The following is a 26,601-nucleotide window of genomic DNA, read 5'->3' on the forward strand; positions in this document are numbered from 1 at the left end:
TTGAGTCAGAAAAAGATACTGAGTAAAATACTGAATGTAATCAGTTGCAATATTACATTGACATTGTAGACTATGAGAGCTCAGATAATTCTATTATCCATAAAAGGAAAGGGTAGGCTGCACAAACACCTCAGGTGTGTGTAGGTCAGAGACTCACACTGGGGCTCCCTACGCAGGTGTTGCTGTCATGGCTCCAGCATTAGCTGTGGGGGTGTGAGCTTCCTGTTCTTCAACCCCCTCTCCTTCCTCTCATCAAACTAAATACTGGTTTCCAAACTAAATATTTTTCAAACTAAATATTAGAACTTGCTCATGCTTAGTTAATCCTGACTCGTGTTGGCCTTGGGGCCCAAAATCAGTCTAGCTGGTAAGCAAGGAAATGTTGTTAGCTGGAGCCAGGCTTGCACTGCAGGCCAGACAAGGCTGCTATAGCACACAGCCTCTGGCAACCCATCCTCAGTCACAAGAGAAGATGAAAGGTCAGATTACAAGGCAGTGAGAAGAGGGATCCTCATAAAATGGGCTTTGTTTCTTGTGAGCCAGTGTTTTCTAGAAGGCTCCAGCTCCTAGGATTTTTCACTAACAACCACAAACCTCTTAGCAATAACTTTCAAAGCATGATCAGTTTTGCTGCAAAGCATCATCGTGGTTGCCATTGCATCGCCTTAGAGCCACACTGCATTTCTGACCCAGTGCCGGATGCCCCCGCCTCATTCACTGGACTCCACTTATCACTATTTTGAGCTGTTTTCAAACATTAAAGTCACCGTCAAAGTGCAACAATTTCCCACCATGTAGGTTATTTTAAAAGATGTGACACAGTCCCTAAAGCATTTCTTAAATTGGATATCAAAATTTTTTGAGCAAATTATCTTTAGAGTAAGGATGTATCCTTCCAAAGTTATTACTTAGGAGAAAACAAATGTCAGATATTATCTTATCCTTATGACACCAGTTGGTTATCTATTCCAGTAGATCCATACTCAGATTTGCAAATGGAATCTAGTTCTGGGATCTATGTTGATAATGCAGTGCTAATCTCCCAAGGAAGGAGAAGTATCCCAGTCAAACTAACTCTTTTTAAAATACCTTTGCAGGCCTAGGTGGGCGGATCACGAGGTCAGGAGATTGAGACCATCCTGGCCAACATGGTGAAACCCTGTTTCTACTAAAAATACAAAAATTAGCTGGGCATGATGGCACGCACATGTAGTCCCAGCAACTCTGTAGACTGAGGCATGAGTATTGCTTGAACCCGGGAGGCGGAGGTTACGGTGAGCCAAGATCACGCCATTGCACTCCAGCCTGGGCAACAGAGCTAGACTCCATCTAAATCAATCAATCAATCAATCAATCAATCAATCTGCAACGTGAGCCAAACTGTAATGTTTTATAGCTTTGAATATGCATATAATGCATTTTCTTTAAAAGAGCATATTTGAAGTGTGGATTTAATAGCCCACTGGTGATTTTGTCTTTCAGTTGCTTTTAAAAATCATACTCTGATTTTGCTCAATTTTTTCTGCACCCCTGCAGTGAGATCTTGTACATTCCCCACCAGAATCGTACAGTCATCCAAGATGTTTATTCACCCAGCTTCTCCTACCTTAAAATAGCCCTGGCGTTTGTTTTCTCTGAAGTCAAAGGAACTCATGTCTGAGTTTTTGTTGGTCCATATCTCATCGCTTTGGACATTACTGCTTTCTAGGTTTCTGTATTGGCTCTTGCCCAAAGAGAGGTTGAAAATTGTTTGAAATCTTATTTTGAAAGTCTCTAAATATTCCCATCTGTGTATTCCTCATCCCAATTCTTGGCACTTCATCTCTTAATAGAAACATAAGAAAATTTTTTTTTTTTTTTTTTTTTTGCTTACTTAATTTCTTCTTTCCCCTTAACAATTACACAACACCGTGGGTGGGGGGTCCATATTAGAGGGTTCAAAGCTTATCCATGGTGTCTGTAGTTCAGTGCTGATCCTCCTTGGGCACTGATTTTTGATTCTCCATTCTTCACCAAATCATGCTTTGTTCTTTCTTCCCATGTAGCACTTTGAATTTTGTGATGTAATTCCTATTGGGAAACATTTTTATTTATTTTTATTTTATTTATTCAGTAATTTATGACAGTGAGATACTGAGTTTCATGATTAGGTCTTTTTGAGAAATGCTGGGCTAAAACATGGCAAGACTGTTCAGAGCTTAGTGTCTACTGCAAATGGTGAATTTCTAAGAGTTTAGTACAACGTGCTGTGTTTTCCAAACTTATCTGACCACAGAACCCCTATTTCTTACCCTTGGCACTAATGTCCTGGGAGCACACACTGAAAAATTCTAGACTTTTGGACTACCAGATAGAACAATAAAAGAGTGTATTTTGGGATGAGGGCCCTTTTAGAAGACCAGAAATCTCACTTTTCAGGTGTGAGCATGAAGCCAGCGCTGATGGGTGGTCACTGTCACAGCCGTGAGAGGGAAGGACAATTGGGACTGCCTCTTTCTTACATGTGCTTGTGGACTTTGGTTTGTACTCTTTATTTTAGAAAAACAAAGTGGCCAAAAAGAGAGAAACAGTCTTAGAAACTAGATATTCCAGCAGCTGTAGAATGCCAGAAAATAACCAGGCTACACACATTTGCAGGTGTAGCAGCAGCATAGTGGAAAACCAACAAGGGAGTTAAAGCAAGTCACACAGCATCCTGCATCCCCGCCACTGCTTCATGACTGGACGGCCAGTGGCCTCCTGAGGGTCCTCCTGTTTCATATCTCTCTGTAATGTCCCTTCTCTACGTGCTGATCACATGGGTCTTTTCAACACTGAAGTCAGATATCATTCCTCTGCCTTAAACCCTCCAGCATTTTCTCGTTGCACTTAAAAAGCAAACCCTAAATCCTTAACTTGCCCTATAAAGCCCCTGGCTCTTGCACCCTCTAACCACACTGGAATTATTTTTGTTACTCAGTGTATTAGTCAAGGTTCTCTTAGAGGGACAGACTAATATGATATGTTTGTGTATATGTATATATATAGAGGAGTTTATTAAGTGTATATATATATAGGAGTTTATTAAGTATATATATATATATACACACATATATATAGAGAGAGGAGTTTATTAAGTATTAACTTACGTGATCACAAGTTCCCACAATAGACTGTCCGCAAGCTGAGGAGCAAGGAGAGCCAGTCCAACTCCCAAAACTGAAGAACTTGGAGTCTGATATTTGAGGGCAGGAAGAATCCAGCACAGGACAAAGATATAGACTGGGAAGTTAGGCCCATCTCTCCTTTTCACGTTTTTCTGCCTGCTTTATATTCACTGGCAGCTGATTACATTGTGCCCACCAGATTAAGGGTGGATCTGCGTTCCCTAGCCCACTGACTCAAATGTTAATTGTTAATCTCTTGGCAACACCCACACAGACACACCCAGGATCAATTCTTTGTATCCTTCAATCCAATCAAGTTGACACTCTATATTAACCATCACAAGTCTACCCCTTGTCAACTTGAACCCATACACATTACCTGAGATCTTCAAGTAAAGACAATAATAAGGTCATAACGCTTACCATAATACAACTATCCCTTGTACAACCGGAAACGTGCCAATCCCCAACCCAAATACTATTACATAAAGTTAACAATACTTAAATGCTGATATGAAGTCAGTAAATCTTATGTCACATGATAAAGGAGAAAGGAAATAAAATGATTTTCTGAGTACAAGTGTATACATGCACAAACATGTTTTTAGCAAAAAAAGGAGGAAATAACGCATAACAGTTACAGTCCTTATTTCTGCAGCTGGTCACGTGGTCATGGATGGTATTGATGACTACCTTCTTCTACTACCCATTCTGTATCCCCTTTGCCTTCAGCAAGCATCTCAGCAGATCATGGTTTTTTTCCTGGTGGAGTGACCCAAACCTTCATTCCTGAAGGGTTTGGGTCATTTGTAGTGCTGCCTGGTTTGGGCTGTTGTAGTTTCCCATTGACCTTAATCACAGAGCATGGTAATACTAAGAGACGCCCTAATGGATCTCCTGTGTTCCATGCATGCTGGAGATGACCCAGTGATTCTGGGTCAGTCACTGCAGCCAACACTGTAACTCCCTTCTTAGCCTGTTGACTTAAAGGTAGGAGGAGCCCAAAGTGTCCAGGTGGCAATCTTAACTCCCAGTTTAATGGAATCGTTGTGTCTACTGGTGGCAGTGCTCCTTCTTCTGGAACTAAGACCTCTAGGCCAGCAGAACGTAATGTCACGGGAACAGGAAGCAAAAATTTTGCTAGTGGATCACTAGGGATGATTGTGAGTGGTGCCACTTCTACTTCTACCTCTTGATTCCCGGACATATGAATCCTGGCTATGAGAGAAACAGTACCATATATTGGATGTTGATTCAGAGCATACACGGCCTTCTGGAGAACTTTGCCCCAGCCCTGCAAAGTACTGTTACCTAGCTGGCATTGTAATTGTGACTTCAAAAGGCCATTCCACCGTTCTATCAATCCACCTGCTTCAGAATGATGGGGAATATAGTAAGACCACATTGGATTCCATGAGCATGAGCCTGCTGCTACACTTCTTTCACCATAAAGTGAGTGCCTTGGTCAGAGGCAATGCTGTGTGGAATACCATGTTGGTGGATAAGGCATTCTGTGAGTCCATGGATGGTAGTCTTGGCAGAAGCATTGCATGCAGGACAGGCAAACCTATATACAGAGTAAGTGTCTATTCCAGTGAGAATAAACCTCTCCTCTTTCCATGTTGGAAGAGGTCCAATATAATCAACCAGCCACCAGGTAGCTGGCTGATCACCCTGAGGAAAGGTGCCATATCGAGGGCTCAGTATTGGTCTCTGCTGTTGGCAAATTGGGCACTCAGCAGAGGCTGTAGCCAGGTCAGCCTTGGTCAATGGAAGTCCTTGTTACTGAGCCCATGTATAACCTCCAACCCTGCCACCATGGCCCCTTTGTTCATGGGCCCATTGGGTGGCTGGGGAAAGAGGCTGAGTGGTGTCCACAGAACGGGTCATCCTATCCGCTTCATTATTAAACTCCTCCTCCACTGAGGTCACCCATTGGTGAGCACTCACATGGGATACAAATATCTTCACAGTTTTTGACCATTCAGGTCCATCCACAAACCTCTTCCCCAAGTTTCTTTGTCACCAATTTTCCCATCGTGCTTTTTCCAAGTCCCTGACCATCCAGCCAAACCATTGGCTACATCCCATTAATCAGTATATAATCACATATCTGGCCATTTCTTCTTCCATGCAACGTGCACAGCCAGGTGCATGGCTCGAAGTTCTGCCCACTGGGAAGATTTCCTTTCACCGCTGTCCTTCAAGGATTTCCTAGAAAGGGGCTGTAGTGCTGCAGCTGTCCATGTTCACATGGTGCCTGCATATCGTGCAGAACTATCTGTGAACCAGGCCCTAGTCTTTTCTGCCTCTGTCACCTGATCATAGGGAACTCCCCATGAGGCCATCGGTGCAGGCTGTGGGAGAGAAGACAGGGTAGCAGGGGTGGAGATGATAGGCATTCGAGCCACTTCCTCATGTAACTTACTTGTGCCTTCAGGACCTGCTCGAGCCCGATCATGTATATATCACTTCCATTTGATGATGGAATGCTGCTGCGCATGACACGCTTTATGGCTAGATGGGTCAGAAAGCACCCAGTTCATGATAGGCAGTTAAGGTCGCATGGTGACTTGATGACCGATAGTCAAACATTCAGTTTCCACCAAAGTCCAGTGTCAGCCAAGAGCTGTCTCTCAAAAAGAGAGTAGTTATCTGCAGAAGGTGACAGGGCCTTGCTCCAAAATCCTAGAGGCCTTTGCTGTGATTCACCTTTAGAGCCTGCCAAAGGCTCCAAACAGCATCCCTATCTGCCACTGACACCTCAAACACCATTGGATCTGCTGGGTCATATGGTCCATGTGGCAGAGCAGCTTTTACAGCAGCCTGGACCTGTTGCAGAGCCTTCTCCTGTTCTGTACCCCACTCAAAACTGGCAGCCTTTTGGGTCACTCGATAAATGGGCTGAAGTAACACACTCAAATGAAGAATGTGTTGCCTCCAAAATCCAAACAGGCCGTGTGCCTCTTTCTTGGTTGTAGTAGGAGCCAAATGCAGCAACTTATCCTTTACCTTAGAAGGAATATCTAGACAGGCCCCACACCACTGGACCCCTAGAAATTGTACTGAGGTAAAATTTAGTTTTACCTGAAGTTTAGTAGGATTTACTTCCCTCTTCTGCCACACAAATGTCTCTCCAATAAGTCCAGTGTGTTTGCTACTTCTTGCTTACTGGATCCAGTTAGCATAATGTCATCAGTGTAATGGACCAGTTTGATATCTTGTGGAAGTGAAAAGTTATCAAGGTCTCTCCGAATAAGATTATGACACAAAGCCGGAGACTTGATATACCTCTGAGGTAGGACAGTAAAGGTATATTGCTGGCCTTGCCAGCTGAAAGCAAATTGCTTCTAGTGGGCCATATGGACAGGAATGGAGACAAAGGCATTTGCCAAGTCAATGGCTGCATACCAGTTACCAGGAGATGTGTTAATTTGCTCAAGCAATGAAACCACATCTGGTACAGCAGCTGCAGTTGGAGTTACCACTTGGTTAAGCTTGCAATAATCCACTGTCATTCTCCAAGATCCATGTGTCTTCTGCACAGGCCGAATGGGAGAGTTGAACTGGAATGTGGTGGGAATCACCACCTCTGCATCTTCCAAGTCCTTGATGGTGGCACTAATCACTGCAGTCCCTCCAGGGATTTGATATTATTTTTGACTTAGTATTTTTCTAGGTAGTGGCAGCTCTAATGGCTTCTATTTGACCTTTCCCACCATAGTAGCCCTCACCCTACTAGTCAGGGAGCCAATGTGGGGGTTCTGCCAGCTGCTGAGTATGTCTATGTCAATTATGCATTCTGGCATTGGGGAAATGACCACAGGATGAGGCTGGGGACCTACTGGATCCACTGTAAGTCAGCCCTGAGCTAAAACTCCATTAATTACCTGACCTCCGTAAGCCCCTACTTTAACTGAAGTACCACGATGACATTTTGGGTCCCCTGGATCCAACGTCAGCTCAGAGCCAGAGCCAGTGGTCCCTGAAATGTCTGATCATTTCCCTTTCCTCAATGCACAGTTACCCTGGTAAAAGGCTGGAGGTCTCCTTGGGGAAGAATGGGAGAAAGATTCACTGCATATATTGTCCGTAATGTAGTGGGGTTCTTCCTCAAGGGGACTCAGCCTCCCCTTCATTCAAGGGGTTCTGGGTGCATAAACTGGCTCAAGTCTGGAAATTGATTGAGGGGCTGTGATTCTGTTTTTGTAATTCAAATTAGTCTTTTGTCCATTCGACCTAGAAGTTTTCTGTTTGTATAATTTAAGTAAGAATGCAGTAGGCTTCCTATCAATTTCACTTCTAGGAACACCATGATTAATTAGCCAATGCCAGAGCTCTACACGAATGAGACTATTCTGATTGCCGCTTTGCCTCTGCTGTCCATTATGGTAGCTACGCCCACCTTGCCTTTGACAGTTGAGTGCTGCCACTTGGTCCCTGCCACCTCGGGATCCAATTATTCTCATTGTATTTAAGTTTTGTAGTTGAGTGACTGTGGTTCCAAAGATGCAGGTGCTGCCCTCACAAATCTGTTTCACAAGGCATTGGTCAAGGGTATATCTTCTGGACCCTCTCAGCTGGGATGCTTAGGTCTAAAATGACTAATCCACTCCACCATCCCAATCTCCCTAAGCCTTTGGATCCCTTCCTCTACATTAAACTGAGGGAGATCAGGCATTTCCAGCTCACTCATAGTGGGCCATCTTTTAATCCACATTTTAACCAACCAAGCAAATAAACTATTAGAACCTTTTTTAACTCCCTGATCTGCAACATTAAACGCTGAGTCCTTACTTAGTGGACCCAAATCAATAAATTCAGGCTGATCCAACTCTTTGTTCCTTCCACTATTATCCCATACCCTTAATATCCATTCCCAGGCCTGTTCTCCAGATTGTTGTTTATATAAATTAGAGAACTCAAACAGTTCTTTTTGAGTGTAGCGCACCTCCTCATGGGTCACACTTTCAACCTCATCTTTAGGGACCTGCCAGGACTTTAGTCTATTTATAGGTCTAGAAGCAAACAGAGGTGTTGGGGGAGGCTTCTGAGGAGAATCAACATTATCTTGCCTGGAAACTGCTTCAGGGGAGGCCATCACTGTTGCCTCAGGCAGCGCAGGGTTTATGTCCTCAGACAAAGGTGGAAAGGCTGATGGCAGCGTGGTTCGGGAAGGGATGTTGCCGCTACTGGGGATGGGGAAGCTGTTCCTTCTGGCAAAAAAGGTTCATCAGAGTTTACAAACTCAGTGTCCTCAGCTTCATCAGGGTCCTCCCACACATCCCCATTCCAAGTTGCAGGGTCCCATTCTTTTTCAATCAATGCCCTCACTTTAACAGTAGACACCTGGCGGGGCTGTGCATGTATCTTTCGTTGCAGGTCAGCCACTCTCATGATAAGATCTTGTGTCTGTTTTTCCACAATTTCAGCTCTTTCTCTAAGGAGATAAGACTCTCACTCAAGGCAATCTTAGCAGATTTGAGGCTCAGTATGTGCTTCTGAAGCCTGGAGACAGAATCCCTGAGTTCATCATTTTCTTTCATCACTTTGTCCACTGAACTTAGGAGCAACCAACCAGCTTTATTACGTTCCTTGGTTCTCCACATATGGTTAAAGGTATTAGGTATAGAGTCACTAAACTCCTTGCCTGTCATGAGTGGTGAATCAGGAGTGTCAAATGCATTTATTTTGTGTAACTCTCTAAACAGTTCATGCGCAGGACTACCAGTGTTCTGCATATTGTTAGCAGTAGAGTCCTTAGCATTTTCACATCTAATCATACTAAGCAGCCAACTCCAGAAACCCCAAAACCAACGAAAGAACTCCATCCTTAATATTCTGTTCCTCTAGAACCACTCCTGATACCAAAATCTGTATTAGGGTTCTCTTAGAGGAAGAGAACTAATAGGATACACACACACACACACACACACGCACACACACACACATATATATCATATATACCTATATATGTCATATATATACACATACATATATGTGTGTATATATATACATGACATATATATGTATATATATATAAAGGGGAGTTTATTAAGTATTAACTTACATGATCACAAGGTCCCACAATAGGCTTTCTGCAAGCTGAGGAGCAAGGAGAGCCAGTCTGAGTCTCGAAACTGAAGAACTTGGAGCCTGATGTTCGAGGGCAGGAAGCATTCAGCACAGGAGAAAGATGTAGACTAGGAGACTAGGCCCGTCCCTCCTTGTCACGTTTTCCTACCTTCTTTATATTCACTGATTAGATTGTGCCCACCAGATTAAGGGTGGGTCTGCCTTCCCCAGCCCACTGTCTCAAATAGTAATCTCTTTTGGCAATACCCTCCCAGACACACCCAGGATCAATACTTCATATCCTTCAATCCAATCAAGTTGACACTCAGTATTAACCATCACATTCAGATACAACTATTTTTGCTCTAAGTTCTTTGCAGTGGCTGTGTGCTCTGATGAGCGTTTCCTCCTATATCTCAGACTAAATGTCACCTCCTCAGGGACCTCTTTCCGCACCCCTCAAACACCCGATCCTGGTCACTCACCGTCACAACACACTTCTGTCATTATCTCCACAGGACTTACTCTGTCTCAATTCTTTCATGTTAGTGAGTTTGGTTAGTAATATCTGCCTCCTGCCTCCTTCTCTCTCCTCCAACTAAACCGTTTGTTCCAGGAAAACAAGCTCCCACTCTCTGTCTTATTCCCTGCTGTACCCACAGTGTCTTGGGTAGGGCCTGGCCTGTAGTAAGCACACAACAGTTCAGTGCATTGCCTTAAATGTTCACACAACAGCAGTGGAAATGACACCAGTATGTTCATTCATTCCTCCATTCATTTCAGTCTCTGTTTCCTCATCTGTAAAATGCAGGCAATAAAAGTAACTACCTCATAGGGTCACTGGGGCTTTAAAAAAAAATAGTAATGTACTTAAGGTACTGTGTAACAGTACCTGGCATATAGTAAGCGTCTAATAAATGTAAATTATTATTGTGATGTTGATCTTTCATTGATTCATTCAATAAACATTTACTGGCCTATCAGGATGGCTTGATTCTGGGAATACAAAAAAAAAAAAAATATGTAAGGCATGGCTCCTGCTCTTGAGATCCTCTTTAAACCATAGATAGTTCAGCTTCTCTGTAGTTCTCAGAGTAAAAAAATTGCTGATGGTATTCATCAGATCACGTGGGCCTTGGAGTATTTTGAATGATGGCGGGAGATGACCAAGAAACTGGCACTAAAGGTGGGAAGAGGACTGTGTGAGGAGTGCCCTTTACCAGGCCTAGGGGACAGTAAGATGGAACAGTCATCACTGTGGCCATGGGCGCTCAGGCTGGCGCAGTGCAATGAGGTGAGTCCTTGCATTTGAACAGAAAGGAGAGAGGGGAGTGATGCTGGGCAAATAACAGATCATTCCTCACCACCAAGACCGATTTCTGGAAAATAATAAACAAAACTGTGATAGTAAAAACTTCATGTTGAACCTACTGGGAAGATTGACTTTAAAAAAGTGAGGTGGAGACTTTAAACCAAAGCAACCAGTCTCTATGCGGGGGGGCATATGGCTCAGCTGCCTGTGCTGCAGGCCTCTGGTGGGCATGGACAGAACTGCCCGCTGTTCTACTTGCAAGGCAGGTCTAGGGGTAAGTACAGACTGAAAGTTAACGTATTTGGGAAAGTAAATGGAGTTATTATGCATGCTTTGACAACACTCTGGATAAAACCACAGTCACGTGCTACTTGTCTGTCCATCTTATGGTAGGCACCATTCTTCCTCTACCGTTGGGCACTAGAGCTGCCCTGGCAGCCCTCAAGTTAGCAGGTGCGAATGACTCTCTGTGTATTTCTCTTGCCCTATCTTATCTCAGACTCACTCAGCCACTTCATACAATCAAACTGATGAAAGCCAATGCTGGCAGGGACCTCTAAACACTTTGGAAAAATTGGCACTGCTCAGAGAGAGGATCCGGAGTTGCTGTCAGTGGGGGCTGGAATGTTGTCCTGCCCTGAACTAGACTCTCTTTTCCTGGCATAGAGCTACGCAATCCTGGCTTTGAAGTTTCTTTTCCTCTTTCATTATGGTTACAACAGGACTTCATAAAACCAGGATGCTCTTCTCTGCAGGGTAATCTTTATTTGGAATGGAGTGTGTCTTGGTTTCCGCAGATGTATTGAGGAAACAATCCAACAACGTAATGAAGTGTGCTGGACTCTTCGCACTAAACACGTGTCTTGTCAGCTAAACAGAGGGGTCTAGTTGTTTATGTGATAGGAATGACTTGTTTCCTTTCTCAAGTATCTTCAGATAATGGCAAAAGTTGGATTTTAAAATTGCTGAAATGCCACATTCAACATTGTGTTTGTAACAATGCTGATGACTTAACAGCACTGTCTTCTGTCGGACACATCGTAGTTTTTAAAACATATTCGCATACTTTTTGAATTATCAGCTCAAGAGGGCTTATAATGGTTTTCTTGCTTATTGCAGTATCCCCATCCTGCCTGGCAGGATAGACGGTGTGTGTATTTTGTATGTGTGCATGTGTGTGTGTGTGTTCTTTCTCCCATTTAATATTTGCAAACGCTCTGTGAAATGGGTATGACTCTAGATTTTACATGTGAAGAAATGAAAGGAGGAAAGGTTTTACATGAGAAAATAGAAACTCAGAAAAATTATCTAACTTTTATTTTGTGGTTAAATATCAAGAAGGTGGTAGATCTACACCTGGACTTAATTTGAGTCTAGTATACATTCAGGTACAAAAAAGCTTTTCTCAACAAGTACTGACCCTCATAAGTGGTCCATAATCTGGCTCTTTCAATCTGTTTTCTCCATTTCTGCCAGAATGATCTAAGGTGAAAATCTGACCATGTACGATCCAGCGCTTAAAATGGAGCACTGGCATTTAAAGTGTATTGTTTATTCTGAGGGGCAGGTAAAGGGGCCAGAGTTCCCTGCTGGGTTTTTCTTGACTCTACCTACAGGAAGATGATCTCATCATCTCTCTGAGGATCTCATCCTGGGGCTTGAACCCTGCCCAGAGTTAGTCTTCTGCTGGGTACTGAGACACACGCCTGCCAGTCTAGAGGGGCAGGTGGTGGTGGGTGAGTGGTGCTCCCCAAGTCTCCATCAAGGAACTATCTGGTTTGGGAAACCCTTAGCTTTAACTGCAAAGGTTTAAGGTGCTGACCATTCGGCACGTATCTTCTAGAGGAGATTTGTGCATGAATGCATATCCTGCAGGTATTTTCAACTGGCATTTTGGGGTTCTTTTTACTATTGCACAGTGATGTTGTATTTCTATGGCTTGACACAATAAATGATTTCTTAGGTAACACAACAAATGCTGGGAAGAACTAGGAAGAATTCATTGTCTTCATTCCTTTTGGGTCTTTATACAGTAGCCATTGTGATCCTAGAGGAATGGAAAGTAGCCAAACGATCTGATTACAAGTGGCTGAGTCTCCCATGCAAATATTGAGCAACTCACATTTTCAACTGCAGGTTAGCCTACATTATCTCCTACTGGATTTTTGCTCATTCATTCATTCAACACATATGTGTCAAATATCTATTGTCTGCCAGGCACAATACTATATATACTTACCTAAACTCTGGTTAGTTTTTTGTATTTATTGATTTATTTTAATTGACAAGTAAAAATGGTATGTGTTTTTGGTGTGCAACATGATGTTCTTAATGTAAGTATACATCGTTGAAGGGCTAAATCAAGCTATTTAACATTATCTCACATACTTTTCCTTTGTGGTGAGAACACTTAAAATCTACTCTTTCAGCAATCTTAGTTTATCTTTATAATAAAGACTGCAGCTCTCTGCAATGTATAGAGATTAACTTAAATCAGTTTACTTTTTTTTTTTTTTGAGACGGAGTCTCCCTCTCTCGCCCAGGTTGCAGTGCAATGGTGCGATCTCAGCTCACTGCGAGCTCCGCCTCCCGGGTTCACGCCATCCTCCTGCCTCAGCCTCCCAAGTAGCTGGGACTACAGGTGCCCACCACCACACCCAGCTAATTTTTTTTGTATTTTTAGTAGAGATGGGGTTTCATTGTGTTAGCCAGGATGGTCTCAATCTCCTGACCTCATGATCCGCCCACCTCGGCCTCCCAAAGTGCTGGGATTACAGGCATGAGCCACCATGCCCGGCCCAGTTTACATTCTTCAAAAGGAAAGGATTCATCCCTAAATATACTGTGGTCACATTTCACATGAATATAGAGTGATCTCTACTAATCAACTTAATTTAGTAATGTTTTACTTGTCTAGAAATTTAACAGCATATGGCAGATTTTTCTTTGCTGGAATTAGCTTGCCTTCATTTCATTGGAAAGCATTAGTAATTGTAGCATCTACTTTACCTGCCCTATTTAAATTAGCACTTTAGAGGAAGCAAAATTAAAATCCAATTAAAATCAGATGCAAAAGCTAAGTGTAATTGTGTATATCTAGAAAGACTAATATTCCATTTAGTGCAAATATGTTTGAAACCATATGCATAACCCATAGTAAGCTTTTGTGATCTGTTGGGACATGCTTTTCTCTACTCTGAATTTCTTAGGAGTCAGAATGATTTTAGAGCTGTTATAGTAAGCAGCATTTTCTTAGACTAGTTTAATAGATTCAAATATGTTCATTCCGACAGATTAAAAAAGTACAATGCTTACTTTTGGGAAAAAAACCCCACATTATATGTATGCATTGATATATAACATATATATCAATGCTATCATATAACTTATATATAACATATACATAGATATATATGTTATATAAATAAAGATATATTATACATATAACCTTAATTCTCAGGGAAGTAAATGATAAAGACTTGTCGTCTTGTTTGCTTTGAAACTCTGTTGTCTGCGGATTTTATAAAATTAAACTGTCAGCCTGTTAGAATGATCATCCTGGCTGCATCTGGATGAAGACAATTTTATCCAAGTGTCTTATAGATAAATCTTACCATATTCAAGGACTAGAACTCTGAGACTATCTCTCCTCAATAATGTTACTAATGAGTTTCACCTCGTTTTTTAATTAATAGAAATACATTCTTGTGAATAATGATTTTGAAAAATTCACTTCAGAACTTTGGTTTTTTTCTATGCATTATTACTACTAGTTTTCATATTGGCAGATGAAAAGAGAATGACCATATCAGATGGAAGATATTGTGTGAATGGTTGTTCTCAGGTCAGAATTTAGAGGAAGGAAAATTAACATTTTAATTTTTCAGGTAAAATTTGTGAAATAAAATTCTTAGTGATGATATTCATTGTCATTTGCAACTGCTGAGGAGCTTACAAAACAGTTCCTGGCTGATTGTTTAAAATGAGACTGTTAAAAAGTAAATCTTGATAATGTCTATCAATGGTCCTGGGAAAGTTAAAAAGTTCTAAATAAGATTGAAAGAAGTCTTCTTGCTGGGTGCGGTGGCTCACGTCTGTAATCCCAGCACTTTGGGAGGCCGAGGCGGGTGGATCATGAGGTGAGGAGATCAAGACCATCCTGGCTAACACGGTGAAACCCCGTCTCTACTAAAAATACAAAAAAATTAGCTGGGCATGGTGGCAGGCGCCTGTAGTCCCAGCTGCTGGGGAGGCTGAGGCAGGAGAATGGCATGAACCTGGGAGGCGGAGCTTGCAGTGAGCCGAGATAGCGCCACTGCACTCCAGCCTGGGTGACAGAGCAAGACTCCATCTCAAAAAAAAAAGAAAAAGAAAAGAAAGAGGGCTTCTCATTTTGGTACATGATTTTTATAATGAAGCTTATAAGTAGAATTCACATGATAATTGAACCTGTTAATTGAGCAGAGAACAAGGAGAACTTATCTACAGATCAAAGAGAGGTTGAATGCACCTATATTTGGTCATGAAAATATGTCCTCTCATTGCTGGATTTAATAGTGTAATAGAGATCATTTTCACTGCTTAACCACATTTGCTATCAGAGAAGACTTTGACCTTTCAGACTGAAATCTTTTGGAATTCAAATGAAAGCCTTGCCAAGAGATATTTGAGAAGGCTGGGGAGCACCGGACTTACTGGGCAAGCCGAATTCCTCAGATATGTGAGAATGAACTCATGCTCCATCAGCTTTAAAATTGTTTAAAAACAGGGTCTTGCTCTGTTGCCCAGGCTGGAGTACAGAGGTGCAATCATAACTCACTGCTGCCTTGAACTCCTGGAATCAAGGGATCATTCCACCTCAGCCTCCCCAGTAGCTAAGACTACAGTTGTGCACCACCACATCCAGCTAATTTTTAAATTATTTGTAATTTTTTTGTAGAGACAGGGTTCTACTATGTTGCCCAGGCTGGTCTGGAACTCTTGGCTTCAAGTGATTCTCCTGCCTTGACCTACCAAAGTACTGGGATTACAGGCATGAGCTACTGTGCCCAGCCAATTCTTATTTTGTTTTGTTTCAGACAGAGTCTTGCTGTGTTGCCCAGGATGGAACGCAGTGGCCCGATCTTGGCTCACTGCAACCTCCACCTCCTGGATTCAAGCAGTTCTCATGCCTAGCCTCCCGAGTAGGTGGAACTACAGGCGTGCATCACCACACCCAGCTAATTTTTGTATTTTTAGTAGAGACAGGGTTTCACCATGTTGGCCAGGCTGGTCTTGAACTCCTGACCTCAAGTGATCCACTTGCCTCAGCCTCCCAAAGTGCTGGGATTTTAGGCGTGAGCCACCACACCCAGTCAATGTGACCAGCCAATTTTATATTTTGTAATAAAACATTTTGCTTAAATTAAAATGTGATTTAATTTACATATATTTGTGACTTAAAAAAAATTGCAAGTAAATTTAGGACCAGGAAAGATATATTCTTTCTCTGACCGCAGGTCCCAGATCCACAGATGCAACAAAAATGGTAACACAGCCTTGCATAGTTAGGTATTCAAGTCATGTTTACATGAATATCCTCAAAGCCTTGTAGCCAAGATTGTAAAGATATGTCCTTAGATTTACAGTTGATTTAATATTTAGAATTTTCATAAATTGATGGTACTTCTTTAAAGCTTCCTTTTTAAATTTTCTTCTTTTTAAGGTTTTGGGATCATATCAGAGGCTGTTCAGTAGTCCTTTAACTCCATGGTGTGTGGAATCATTTGTTTGTTTTCCTGCTTAGAAACCCTCTCTTTCCTGTCTTCCTGCCTTTGCCCCTACCAAGGAACTTTGTAAAATAGCAGGTGCTCAATAAAACCTCTGTCATTGTTTTGTTTTTGCCAGTTTCTGCATTTGTCCTGTTTAAATGCTGAAGTGACTGACTTCCCTCAGGATGCAAAAAAATACACCAAAGAAAATTTAGCTAACAATGCAAATCAACAAACCATATCTTTTTGAGAAAAAAAAAATATTTTGTGGTAAATATTTTTCATGCAAAAGATGCCTCCGAACTTGCCCTTGAGTCATGGCAATATAATTTTATTGGTGCTTTGTAACAGATGAGAAGTTTAAAAGAAGACTGGGTGATTTATTAACCAAGTATTACATAACAAATTCTGGACTGATGTTATCTGTGGCTGGTCGTCATTTTAGGGACAGATAGGTCTGGAATGCTGGTTGGTAATATGATTGCAACACGACCACATTGGTGGAGGACTTAGTGCCCTGTGCAATTCTGACTGGTTCTGATGGATGGAGACTGATTATCCTGATTATCTTATGACTATTCCAAATTATAACATGGAGGTACATTGATCTCTAAAGCTTACATTTGGGTGCAAAAACAATTGCAATTTATGAAGTATCGACTAGGTAGTAATTTTAGGTTGTGGCTGATTTTTCATTGTTCTCATATTCTTACTATTGTTTATTTACTGTTCGAAACTCTGAGACTAATAGTTTAATGCATTTTAAGCCACAGAAAGGAAAGCTATTTTGCAACAGTCGCCTCCCACATCTATTCCTCTAGTGTGATCTGGCACTGGCTATGACAAGAGGCAGTGTTTAGATGGAACAAAGGGCTACACTCAGCTTCATGGAGGTGGTTCAAGTGCTGTATTTATACTCTGGAACCAAGTTTTGTTGCCTCGTCCCTACTCTAAAACCCCTGCTACCTTCGTAATATTTCATTGTGTTAATATAGCTCATAGAGCTAAATTTTTACTTTTAGCAGAGAAAGCCACAAACACAGTTCTTTTAAAGTATAATTAGGCAAGGGCAGTTATCAATGGATGATGTTTTAATTAAGCCATAACTTGGTTTTATTTTTAATCAAATGCAAGTATTTGGCCGGGCGCGGTGGCTCACGCCTATAATCCCAGCACTTTGGGAGGCCGAGATGGGTGGATCATGAGGTCAAGAGATCAAGACCATCCTGGCCAACATGGTGAAACCCTGTCTCTACCAAAAATACAAAAATTAGCTGGGCATGGGCCTGTAGTCCCAGCTACTTAGGAGGCTGTGGCAGGAGAATCACTTGAACCCAGGAGGCGGAGGTTGCAGTGAGCCAAGATTGGGCCACTGCACTCCAGCCTGGGTGACAGAGCAAGACTCTGTCTCAAAAAAAAAAAAAAAAAAAAAAAAAAAAAAGCAAATATTTGTTCTGTGGCTTTTCCTCCATTCACCCAAATAACTATTCTTGTTATCTTTTTAGTATTACTACAAATTAGTGAAGATGTAGATTCAACTCTCTTATTTTCCTCCTCCCAACCAATTCATATTCTTTTAGAGGTTCTACTAGGGAAACTGCAAGAATAATGTAACTACACGACAGGATATAAGTGTCCCTAAAGATAGATTTTCTATGTTCCAGTTGCTTTGAAGGTGAAGAATTAAAAATTCTCCAGTAGGATTGTGTCTATATTTCTTGCCTTGGGTCTAACTGTGTCTGCAACCGTTATCTAAGATATTTACTTGAACTACAGATTTTTCCTGCAGAGTCAGAGGTTTACCTCGCTCTCTCTCTCTCTTTTTTTCTGTAATTAACCTGATCTAAAGGATGTGATTTTCATTTGACCAACTTATTAAGTTAAAAACTCATTGTGAAACAATATTCCCAATCTTTGTATCAGTGACTTATCCTTAGGAAATTATTTTTCAATAAATCAGGGCATGTGAGAAGTTTCTCATACTTTTCATTCCACTTCTTGATGGTATGTTTTCTCTTTTTACATTATTTCTGTTATGAAACATTCCAGCATTGGTTGGCATTTGAATGAGATCCAAAGGTTAGATGCAATCGATCCTGCCTTACTATTTTCTATAATGTTCTGATGCTGCTTGGAATAGTTTGTTCTCATCTTAGGCCACTTGGAAAGCAGTGACGCTAACACATCTCAGAGTTGTCACTCCAGGCATCCCAATCATTTGTGCAGTGGAATAAAAAGGAAATGAGTATGAAAGAAGGGCCAGTCTGGGACAACACCTGTACCCCCAGGGCCCCTCCAGGTCCCAGCGTTGGAGAGGCAGATTGTGTGGAAGTCAAGGTCATGCACTGTGGAACAAGACCTAGCTGTGGACCATGGGCTGTTTGCTTCAGCAGTGCTTCACAGGTGCCCATTTGTAGGGACATCTGTACCCTGAGGAATCATTTACACAAGTAGAATGAACAGATGATGAACTTAACAGAGGTGGAAGTAAATGTCAACTCTGTGGAATGTGTCAAGAAGTTTATGGGGATTGAAGGAAACATAAAAATTGTTACATGTGTGCTGACAACATAAACTTTTAGCCATCCAACTAGTACATAAACAGAAAGCTTAATATTCTTAGTCAAAGGAGTAGAAGCCAATATGCTGATCTTAGGACCCTCTTTGAATGCAGCTACTGTATCCCTTGGCTTTCAAGTGGCTGTATTTGAGTGTGAATGTCCTTGAGGAATTCAGTCTGTTGGAAGCAGAAGGCACTGACTTCATACTCCTCTGTGGGACTCAGTGATGCTCCCGCTGAAGACTGACACCTAAAGAAGAGCCCCATTGATTTCACAGCCTCTCCCACCCAACATGTTTTAAAGGTTAGCTGGATCTTTCAAATAGAGGCCACGTTTTGATCCCATATACAAACATCCAAAGGGACATTTTCTTTCTCCAATAGAAATGTTTAAATTCTTAGGCTTTGGAAACTAGGATTTACTGATGTAGGTGATGAGTAAAAGTTTCGGAAAACATTCTAAACGAACTTGGTTTGTTACATTGAATTTATGTAAATCAGTACAGGATCTGTTTCTCCTTGGATAGACAGAAAAGTTGCAATGAACACCATTATTTGTGTCTTTTAGGAATTCCATGACTAGTTGGTAAGTGCTTTTGGAGCTGTCATGTTGAGGGTCCCAAAGGCTAGAATGTGTGCTCATCAGCTAGTCGGGCAGATCTTTGGTGCTGGTTATTTACAAATCGAATTGTGAAATCTGTATACTAGAATGATTTTGATTTATTTGATTTTTATTGATACATAATAATTGTACATTTTTATGGCATACATGTGATATTTTGATGCAGGCAAATAATGTGTAATGAGCAAATCAACATGTTTAGGATATCCATCTCCTCAGGCACTTAGCATTTTTATTGTGTTGGAACATTTCAAATCTTCTCTCTTAGCTACTTTGAAATACACAATTTTTTTTGGGGGGGGGGGACAGAATCTTACTCTGTTGCCCAGGCTAGAGTGCAGTGGAGTCTGGACTCACTGCAACCTCCACCTCCCAGGTTCAAATGATTCTCTTGCCTCAGCCTCCAAAGTAGCTGGCACTACAGGCACGTGCCACCAAGCCAGGCTAATTTTTATATTTTTAGTAGAGACAGGGTTTCATCATGTTGGTCAGGCTGGTTTTGAACCCCTGACCTCAAGTGATCCTCCTGCCTTGGCCTCACAGAGTGCTGGGATTACAGGTGTGAGCCACCGTGCCTGGCTGAAATACACAATAAATTATTGTTAACTATAGTCACCCTACTGTGCTATACAGTTAGATGGAGTAACATTCAGTAGATAAATGGAATGTTTTTCTTTTTCTTTGTTTTTTTTGAGACGGAGTCTCGCTCTGTCGCCCAGGCTGGAGTGCAGTGGCGGATCTCCGCTCACTGCAAGCTCCGCCTCCCGGGTTCACGCCATTCTCTTGCCTCAGCCTCCCGAGTAGCTGGGACTACAGGCCCCCCGCCACCACGCCCGGCTAATTTTTTAATTTTTTTTAGTAGAGACGGGGTTTCACCGTGTTAGCCAGGATGGTCTCTGTCTCCTGACTTCGTGATCTGCCCATCTCGGCCTCCCAAAGTGCTGGGTTTACAGGCGTGAGCCACCGCACCCGGCCTGCAAATTTTATTCTTTCACACCCAAGAAACAGATCACCCAAGCATTGTCGAGGTGCATTTTCACACCGTTGGGCAGCTTCCTCCTCAAGAGCCCCTTGCACATATTCTATTAGTGGTTTTGGGGCTCAGAGAAACTCTGCCCTTCATGGGATCCCCAAACTCCTAGACATTTCCAAAATCAAAGACCAGATAGGATTTGTAAAGCTGGATATTGAAGGCAGTGGGCATAATCTGAGCACTGGTCATGTTTTTATTTGCATAATTGTCCTAAAATCTTTTATGATGAATATTGGGAAATAGCAATTATAGCTACTGTATCTTTACAGGGTACTGTATTATGTTTGTTATTTAGCTCTAAACACTGTGAAAATACATTTTTATTACTAATGTTTCCTCCTAAAACATGTTTGAGAAGTTTCTCCCAAACCAGTTAAAACTTAAAACTATCTATTGATATTTACATTTCTTTTCAAAATGTCCATCTGTACTTGTATTTTATGTTATTTATATTTTATCATTTAAAGGAAGAAAGCTTCTCTTCATAGGCTGTGACATTCATCCATGTTTCTGTCCCTCTCTACTGGGACACAAACTTGTTTAATTAAATATAGCACTTATGGCATTTTATTTTATATTTTATATTAGTAAAATAATTTTGTCTAATATTATCATTGCCAGATAAAAATACAAGATTCCCACTTAAATCTGAATTTCAGATAAACATAGCATTTTCTTAAAGTATAGAATGCTTCTTGCAGTATTTTGGACTCTGAAGGTTACATATGTTCTCCATATTCATAAATTTTTTGCTTAGGACTTTATACATGTGTGAAATTCTGCATTCTTCTCTTATTAGTATTATATCATAATATTTGTCTCAATACATAGGCTTTGTGGTTATTACTTGGATGGTTGTATGCTATCATCATGGAATTAAATCCCATGCTTATCTAACATTTCCGTATTTGGGACATTTAGGATGTCTCAACTATTTTTACTTACAGCAGTAATTTAAAACCTATCCTTCATGACCTCAGAAGAATTTAGGAAGTGTAGCATAGATAGAGATGAACATAAAACAAGGATTTTGGTTCTTTTGTAATGTTTTCTTAATCTCATTTTCTTGTAGGCTATTTTAAACTTAACAACCGTGTATAAAACTCAATTTTCAATTAGCAAATGTGTAGCAAATGAACATATTTATTTATCCCAAACACTTAATATAGGAGTATTTGTTTCTGAATTCCATGTTTGATGAATACTCATTTAACTGTCTATAACCAAACTGTCAATCCTGAATAGCTAAGTCTGAATGTACCATAAACTTTGAAGCCCTTTAATATTACATAGAAAACAATAGAGCAACCTGGAAAACATTATATTTGGGGAGAGACTGGATAAAAGAAGAGGATCTTAGTACTTAGGAATGTTCACATTGTCCTTACTTATAACCAGATTTAGATGATATCAACACTGCTTGCCTATTTAGTTCAAAGTCAAACAAATTGCTCCTCTGTTGTTAGTTATCTGATTTAAGAGCTAAGTCAGTGGAAGTATTGACATTCAGAAATGGCCAGTGAGCTTCTGTGTGTTTATTTGATGATTCAGAAGCCCTCCAGCCTTATCTTACTCTTGGTGGTAATTCCTGACAATCTGTGAAAATTTTCTCTATCCCGTCCTGTTAACTGCAGTCTATCTGTTGGCACTAGCTCTCTTTTCAAATATGTGGGGGGAAAAGCACCCCAACTGCCTTTTTTTTTGTTTGTTTAAGACAGAGTCTCCCTCTGTTGCCCAGGCTGGAGTGCAGTGGCACGAACTCAGCTCACTGCAACCTCCACCTCCCAGGTTCAAGCAATTCTCTTACCTCAGTCTCCCGAGTAGCTGGGATTACAGATGCACACCACCACACCAGCTAGTTTTTGTATTTTTAGTAGAGATGACATTTTGCCATGTTGGCCAGGCTGGTCTTGAACTCCTGACCTCAAGTGATCCTCCTGCCTCGGCCTCCCAAAGTGCTGGGATTACAGGCGTGAGCCACCACGTTTGGCCGTCTCTGCTAACTTTAGAAAATCCTTTGTTAGTGAAGACAGTGGTACATGCCTCTTTCTTGTCATTGTAAAGAGCTCTATTGTAAGACAAACAGTGTCCTAGGTAGATAAGCTTGAAAAGTCGTTTGAGAGGAGGTTTCTGAGAGTCTTGAGTGTCAGATTAAAAAATTTGGAACTTGTGCAGAGAGGCACCATTACATGAGTGATAGCATCTCCCTTAATCTAAACATTTAATGTGTTTACTTTAAGGTTATGTAATGCAACCAGACTAGTGTAATGACTTATTATAAGAGGCATATAGTTTTTGAAGATTATCAACATGGAATGATATTTGATTACTTAGTGCATCCATTACATTAATGTAGTGAACTCCACTGTTCATCAACAACGTTGTCATAGACTTGGCTTTGCCGTAGCTATTGAAACTACATGAATATTTCATCACAGTCAAGGTATTGCTGTGATAAATATTAAAAGAGGACAATGCTAAAAAATTACATCTGAAAGGATTATGTGGTTGAGAACACACCAAGAAAGGACACGAAGGTGGACATCCTCCACTTCTGATCTTTCTTTCTTGTCACTCCTTGGGGGCAGTTTGGAGGGCGTTGGCCAGGAGGGCCTGCGTTGTCACAGAGAATGTGCTAAGGGGATGACTTACTTGCTAATATTTGAGTAGTTCCTTTTGTCAAATAAAAAATGAATTCAGACTCAGGTAGGGAGAATCTTCATCTGAAAAGACTATTGTGGTAGAGGTAAGGGTTGTGACCATGATACCTGCCAGGGCCTCCCAGGTCTGTAAGAAAGGGCTTTTCTGTTATACGGAGGATTGCAGGAGTGAACAAGGCCGTGAGGGTGGGCAGAGCAGGAAGAAGGATGGGACAGTGAATCCGCATATCCGGAGGGTTTTCCCTGAGGTCTGTGGATCCTTAGGAGGCCCTTTAGGAGGGCTGTCCTGTTGCTTGCTCAAGGGGGAGTCAAGGTCCTGATTAAAGTTTGGTCAAGTTGTTAGTGGGTATTTTGTCCAGGTTGGTCAATGGAAACAAACAGTTTGGCTAATAATTTATGAGATAAAGATTGAGTACATGGAAGGCCTGTGTCTGGCCTTGGAGGTAAATACGGTGTGCATCTGTGAGTCCCATCTAAGTCACATGGGGAAGACAAGTTCTTTGCAGTCAGCAGTTTCCTGGAAGACAAAAGGGTTTCAGGGGTTGGGGTGGGAGAAGATGTTAACTGTTGCTGTTTTCCAGGAGCATAAAGCCCAGGTTTTGCCCCTTTATACCAAAGGTCTGTTTCTGGGATTTCATGAGTCAATCAGCCAGTTCAAGTCCACAGTTCTTGAAGGCTTCCATCGTGCTGGGCACTGAGTTAGGTACCAAAATAATAAACACACCAGGACCTTTATCCTGTAGGTCTGAATCTAGAGAGCAGCTTGAACCTGAGAAAACCCTGGGAGGCAGTCTTAGATGGGCCCAGAGACTGTTTGAGAGAACCTGAGGATCAGGATATTTGAATTCTGCACAGACTGGCTTGCTCCTTCTTCTCCATAGCGCCTCTTCCTCTTGTCGGTGACCTAAGTACAGACAGAGAGAAGGAGCCCACATTTTCAGTTCAGTCCTGTGGCATTATGCATTTCTCAATAGACAGTAGAACACCAGGTGTCACTTGCATTATTTTCAGAAAGTTATATAGGTTTGTTTCTGTGCCTAATCGGGCAATTGTTGACTTACGACTAAGTGTGTAAGTCTTCTTTACAACCCTGGTGAGCCTCTGACTAGTATGCAATGTTCATGTGGTTTCGATAGCTGCTCCAAGGCCAATCTGTGTTAACTTTGTTGATGTACAGAAGACTTATCAATTGGTGTAAAATTTGGAGACTTGACTCTCAGTAGTTCCATGTAAATAAATGATGGAGTTGGAGTACATATTTTGGTCATGACACTTAGATTCTGATGTTGTAGGCCTCTTTAATTAAAGTGTTGAAGGGTTGCTCTCAGAATGACTGGACCAGGCCTTTACTTAAATGGGTGGATCAGAATATCTCAAATAACTGTTTTTATTTTAAACTCAAATGACCTTCCTGATACCAAACAAAAAACCTCAGTTGGTATTCAGAGCTTGAAAAGTCACCGTTATCTTTACAAATATCCAAATATCTGATCCTGTAGATACAAAATACCTAGAGGATTACTTAAATTAGAAATACATACATAAATATGAGTATCTGGTTATTTTGTATTCATAGGAATTCATCAGAAACCTAGAAACTCCATCTTTAAAGTTTAATCATTCTAAAAAGTCTTAAAATTCTTTCAGCTGTGAAGTTCTTTATTAATATAAAGGACTATGCAACTTCATTCACAGCTCCCCTACCATTTTCCCTCTTAAGTCAGAACCTCAGAGGATTCAAGGGGACTCATGAAGTGGCCTGCAGAAGATCGTTTCTTTGAGATCTTGTGTTTTATCTTAAAAGAGACACATTGTTATTTGACTTTATAATCTATCCATGGTTGTTTTCATCTAAAAATAATAGTTAAGTTGCTTCTCATCAAGAATAACTTAACCTACAAGGAGCCTCCTGGAAGGAGCCAGGTTTCTACCGTGCACGCTTTCGGTGCACACTGGTGCCTGGCTACGGATTCCCCGAGGGTGTGACGGTGTCAGTTCAAGAAGCCTTGTCGACTTCAATTAAGTGGGGATTGGATGTCATGTGAGCACAGGAGAGAGGAAGTGGGGGGTGGCAGGAGAAGAACTGGATCAAGACTCTTGAGTTAAAGTCCCTACAGGGTCCCAGGCAGGGCGGGCCCTGAAGGTGGTATAGAGAATGGCCACGGCATCACAGATTTGGAGGACTCTGGCCACTGGGTGGTGCATGCTTCTCCAGAAGGGGCAGCCTATGGTTGCCATGTGCCACGTGAGCCTAGTTTTGCCAGATGGTATAATTTTTTAAAAAGAAATTGGAAATCTAGGTTTTTATGAAAAGTCTTACATTGGTTCAGGACTTGGTTAGGAAAACAGAAGCCACTGTAGATAATCCATGTGTAGAGGGTTTAAATAGAGGAGATTGCAGGCTATACCACTGTTGAAAGGGATGGGAAACGAAGGCCAGGGAAGTTCTCACAGACCCCAGAGATCTCCATCTGGGGGACCCAGGTGTGGCCCGAGTCCTGGGCTGGCCTCAGAGCCCTCTGACACTCCCGGGCTGGCTGTGGCAGCTGGCAGCCCCAGTGCTCCTGCTCCTGGGCCTGAAGAAGCATCTGTAGGCACTGAGGCAGGCACCTCCCTAGTGCTTGGGGAGGCTCCCTGTCTGTCCTCTGCCCTGTCTGCCCGGACGTCCATTTGCAGCTGCAGTGAAGTATCTCAGCTTCTCCTCCATTCCAAAGCCCTGCAGTGGCTCTCATGGTGGACTCTGACGCAGACCACATGGAGGGGAGCTTGCGGGGCACAGCATCCTGGCCTCACCTCGTGTGTGGAGCAGACCTCAGGAGAGGGTGGCAGTGACCCAGTGGACCACAGACAATCCAGCCTGATCCTATACTTCAAGTTTAAAACACTGTGCTGGTCAATACTGTGTGTTCCAAAGGAAACGCACATGTGGGCCAGAGCTGCCTGCCATCAGCTTGACGGAGGCAAGGCAGGAGGCACAAGACCCGGGGCGGGGAGGGGCGGAAAGGACGACGAGGCATCGCGTCAGAGGCCACTGACTTGCTAGCCTGGCCTGGGGCTGCTCACCGGCTCCATCTGCTCCCCTGCCCACCACTGTCCACCTCTGAAGGAACCGTTATGTGGCAGCTCCCACTCCCCAGCTCTGCTGTGTCTTTGTTGTTTGAGGAAAGGCCCAGACACTTACCTCAGGTAAACAGGTGGACTGAGGTCACATGGGGACCCACGGGACTTGTGAGGAGTTAAGGCCCCAGCGCCCATGCTGAAGCCCTGTCAGCCAGAATGCGGGGGAGGCCCAGCTCCCAGGGTGGGATGATCTTTCTACTGTCTTCTTAAATAAAACGATATTTCTGGAAAAGAAAGAACAGAATTGAGATTTACCTTTTAAGACATCTTATGTGTATGTTTATTAGAAAAATGAGGAGGCTCGCACCTGTAGTCCCAGCACT

General features: G+C 42.0%; 1 protein-coding gene across 6 annotated transcripts in view; it reads left to right on the forward strand.

Moving 5' to 3' along the window:
• Positions 1–26,601, forward strand: part of PIEZO2 (piezo type mechanosensitive ion channel component 2) — a 478,008-nt gene that overhangs the window by 11,697 nt on the left and 439,710 nt on the right. The window lies entirely within an intron of this gene.

This window comes from Pan troglodytes, chromosome 17 (assembly GCF_028858775.2).
Source record: "Pan troglodytes isolate AG18354 chromosome 17, NHGRI_mPanTro3-v2.0_pri, whole genome shotgun sequence".
NCBI classification, from domain to species: domain Eukaryota; kingdom Metazoa; phylum Chordata; class Mammalia; order Primates; family Hominidae; genus Pan; species Pan troglodytes.